The sequence below is a fragment of the Bolinopsis microptera genome, chromosome 6, assembly GCF_026151205.1.
Source record: "Bolinopsis microptera isolate Bmic1 chromosome 6, MBARI_Bmic_1.0, whole genome shotgun sequence".
NCBI lineage: Eukaryota > Metazoa > Ctenophora > Tentaculata > Lobata > Bolinopsidae > Bolinopsis > Bolinopsis microptera.
In genome coordinates this window covers 11,206,831-11,211,748 of record NC_087077.1, presented here as the reverse complement: position 1 = coordinate 11,211,748, position 4,918 = coordinate 11,206,831, and positions in this window count along the sequence as shown.

Here is a 4,918-nt window from a genome sequence, read left to right as displayed (position 1 = left end):
GGATTAAATCTCTGTTAACGCGGGAAAAACATCCGCTGTAAAACAGGCTAGTGGCTAAAAAGACTGCCTTCCACGCTGAGCGTGAGATCTGAGAGATATAATACTTGTACAAAACGTCCGATAGAATTAATACAGTCTAACTATTAGCTAATTAACTATCAAAGTTCTTAATACGAAAATCTCTTTTCTATGAACGGAATTGAAGCATCGTTCTAGGACTGACAGGTGCACAAAAAAAATACCCGTCCAACACTGTAAACAAGTGTGATCTTTAGAGATTTCTGTATCGAGTTATCGTTATGACAGAAACACTGCGTACTAAAACTAAATATTAGGAGCTATTCAAGCTTTAAACACAACCTCTAGAGAGTCAATAATGAGTCACTAACAAATCATTGACACACACCACTGTACTAAACAGTTCTAAAACGTAAAATACATGAATTCTGTCGTTTAAAAACAGGTTCAAACTGAGTCCCTAAAGGCTCGGGATCAGTGAAGAACATGTAATAGCATGTTGATCGAAACGACAGCATTCTTATAAAACAAACTCACGCTGAGCAAACTGCTCCTAGCTCATCCCAACAGAAAATACCAAACATCCCCTGTCAACACTTCCTACAGAAGACGCAAGTTAATAAAGTAATATCAGGTAAACACTTTCATGTCTTTGAAAAGAAAGGATCGTCTTTCTGAAAAGTAAGTTTGAAACTGAAATGTTAGACTTTTAGAAGTAGGAATCTGAAATATTCTGTTAGCGGTAATTTTATTACACATGTCACGTACAAAATGTACTCTAAATTGTATCTATTAATCCTTATTATCTCTACACCATGTAATAGAAAATTTAGCAAATCAACTGACAAATGTGACCGTGCGCTACAACACAAAGAAAAGGAGCGCTAAAGCTGGTACACACGTCTAAATTCGCTAACTAATCTATCTTTCTCCCAAAATTGTTGAAAATTTAGCAAATACAACCAAAGTTCAGTTACCAGACTAAGAGAAAAGAAAAGAAAGGATAGACTGGTTCCTAAAAATGGGATTCACTAACTTTTCATCAAACATTCCCAACTTACTACATTCTCAGTAAAAAATATGAACTAACGACAAAAAATTGTCAAAATATCCTTCCCAAAACTTCTGTTCGAGAAACTTCTCTAGAACATAAAAACACAAAATTAATATACGTGTAAAGAGTTACAAATGTTTAAAAGATTGTTAAAAGATTGTTAAATACAAACACCTCGTGCATGTTAAAAGTCTCTGAAAGGTTAAAAATGTAAAAATGACTCGTTACAAAGTTGGTAATTCTAACAATACTAATATATACACACACATTTAAAGTTAAAAGTTTATTACAAATGACGTTAAAAAGTTATTGTTTAACCAAATTGACATTTCAAACAACAAATAATTTGAGCAAAAATATTCCTTCTCTTTTCCACAACATAAAGTCCAAAACAGTTCTACTCTCTCTTGACATATTCACAGTATCCTTGCTCGATGACTTGGGCGAGCTTGCTGAAGTCTGCACCTCTCTTCGTGAGACAATCCGCAACATATGAAACAAATTGGTCGTCACAACATATGAAACAAATTGGTCGTCATATGCATATACTTTCGCGGCACAATTGCATTTCATTTATTGTAAAAAACTTTTAGCTTGTGTGTTACTGGGCGGCGCTCAGCCTGTCGGCTGTCATTCCGCCGAATCTTTATTCGGGTTACCTGGGGACCTCATGAGGCTAATAGAGATTCGGCGGAATGACAGGCTGAGCGCGGCCCAGTAATATTCGGGTTGGGTGAATTACGACCTCCATCGCCCTGAAAAAAGTGCGAATGCTCATTGGATGTTAGAGCGCAGGTGACTCGCATTCGCGTGATCGTTCAGAACCAATTACAGCCGCGCAAAAGATCACTTGCACGCGCACACAAACTACCAATAAGAAAGAAGTGACGTATATGCGCTACAAGAGCCGCGCGCTGAGTCAGATTGTAAAATCGCATAAACGTGCCTATTTGCGCGTTTTAGAGGGTTCAATTACGCCATGCTATGTTTATGAACATAATAGCCTGAGGTCCCCAGGTAAGCTTGTGTGTTGATAGCAGTTGCTCTATTATCAGTAAAATCGTTTAATTGCACTACGACCACCGTGTAGCCTTGTAATACAAGTTAAGTACATGATGGAGGACACAGATTTTATAATGCAGCGTTTATCAGGACACTTTACATTTTTCAACGAAGCGCATGAGGATTTCAACGCTTTAATTTCGAATGTTGCAGAAGCCACGAACTGTGAAAATAGAACAAGGTTTTTAGTTGAAAAGTTTGAAAAGCCAGTCAAGAAGGTTTTATCAAATTTGATGTAAAATATGTACTATCAGTTGAATTCTGTCGTCGGTTGGAGGACTTCGCCGCTTCGACGCGCCGCGCAAACTAGCATTCTTGCTTCGCATCGACGATCGTTGCTCTGCTTCGCAGAGCAACGATCTCGACGGATTGACATCGTCAATCAAGTCGTCGGAGAAACTTTGAATGTTGTAGCGCGATGCACTACTGGGTCGCGCCGCGCATCAAATAATTCCTCTCGCAAATCGGTAGATCGGCGAGATGCACCACTGTCCCTCACCGAGCTGCGAAGGATTGACATCGTGAATCAACTCTGAATGCAATGAAAGATGTTGAGGAATTGAAGAGTTTTCTCATCCGATCACAAGAGTCGGTTATCAAACTAAAAAGGGAACTTCTTGAAGCCAAAGCCAATCAGTTGGAATCTGTTCAGACCACCGTAAAATCTGCTGTTCATGACACTGTTCAAGCTGAGATCAAGTCATACAGTCAAGCTGTGTTAAAAGCCTCGTCGAACACTACAATAACGGAGGAGAGCCTGAAAAAAGTTTTGAAGAAGGCTGTGTCAGAAAAGTATCGCAGCAGGAATGTTCTCATTTTTGGTTTAAAGGAGACAGATGAAGAGAAACTATCAGACAAAGTAGACGAACTGTTTGAACAGATTGAAGTGAAACCACACTTCGAAGCTGTAAGGATTGGAAGGAAATCAGCTGACAAGACCAGACCTGTCAAAATCTTGTTATTGGTTATCAAATTCGAATACTGTACATCAGATTTTATCAAAATCGAAAAACCTGAAACTGAGTGAGCAGATCCGATATTATATCAGAAGTGGTATTATTTGTTGTGAGGACAATATATCATAGTGAACGATGCATAATCATGAAGTTTTTCTTGTGTGTGACTTAACGGGTGGTACTCGTAAATTTTTTGTTCTAATTATATAAGACTGTCGACGAGTCTAACTCGGCGCACGTCTTGGTAGTTTATAAACCTTAGGTGTGACTCAATTTTTTATCTTTTATTGTCAAATAAAGTACATTGGTTCTTAAATTTTTATGAGATCCCAGTTTATATATTTTAAAAAAACTTTCTGTTCTGAGGAGGAGAGAAAGTTTTTGTGGAGAGCCGCTCAGATATGGGCACCGTATTGTGTAAATTATTAAGGTATATTTTATGCAATATCTTTGTCGCATACGAGCGGGGTAGTAAATATTGTGTTTCGTTTCGTTTCGTAAAAGGTTTATAAATAATAATTTCAAATTTTTAAATCCAAACTTAAAATTTCATCCACAATTTTTAATTTAAATTTTTTGAAAATAACTTTTCTTCTGTTGTAGGTTTATTTTACCTACCATGACGCGCGTCGAGTTGGACTCGTCGACGGTCCTAATATTTGAAACAAACATTTTACAAGTATCACTTACCTGGGGACCTCAGGCTATCATGTTTATAAACAACCGCCGATTCGAATAGAAGGGGCCCTTCGTTACACCACTGGGCTGATCGCCACCCAGTAAGGCTCAACATTTAAAAATTAGTATAGGGATTATAAATCAAGAGGCTTGCATATAATGAACATATTGACATGGGTGCAGAGTTGAGTCTGTGTGGAACCCAGTAGTTTCAGTTCCTTGTTTAACTTGCCGTAAAGCAAGGACATCCACTACTTTAGCCAGGCGGGGCACATATCTCACTCTACAACTCCATGTCAAATGTTTCATATATATACTAGCCAAGTTCACAAGATATATCCTTGTGTTTGAGAAGCGCTCGTTAGAACTGCTTCCTTTCCCTTCAGTATCCCACAGTCTCTCGAGTTTCGTAACTGCCAGAGAGCTCTCTTGAACAATTACTAGACCCGGTGATTATATTTAACCCATTACTAGACCCAAGATATTCATTTAATTATCCTTTTTTACTATTATCATAATTGGTTACCTGGGGACCCCAGGCTATTATGTTCATAAAGATTCGGCAGAACGACAGGCTGAGCGCCGCCCAGTAACATAATTGGTTTCCTCGCTTCTTCTTCAACATCACAAATAGTCAATCCAGTCACTACGTCGTCCACCTAGCAACCAAAGAAAAGAAAATAATATTTAATATAAAATGATACATTAAATCTGCAAATCAAGTTATGCAATTGGCAGAGCTCAATACGCAGGTAACAGAAATGGTCCATTGCTACCTATATTATTTGCAATTTCAATAATATGTTCATTTATCGAGTGTTGCCTGAAATGTTTAAGCTACAATACCGAGAATAAATGTCAACAGTCATATGATTCGCACGATGAAATGAAATTGAATTGGATGAATCCCACATGAGTTTCTTTGACAGCTTTTCCACTGACTCTTCGAACAGTTATGAAAACGCATTGAAGTAGAGAGAAACAATTAGTCTTATTCATATGAAGCCTATCATGTGAGCACATTCCTTACCTCTTTTATCTAATATTCTGACTGCTACCCGCTTAATGATCATGGTGCAGCTTGGTCGTGAGCCTCTTGTTATCAAGAAGACAACTAGACAAGGGGTTTCCAGTACTCTATCTTAGTACA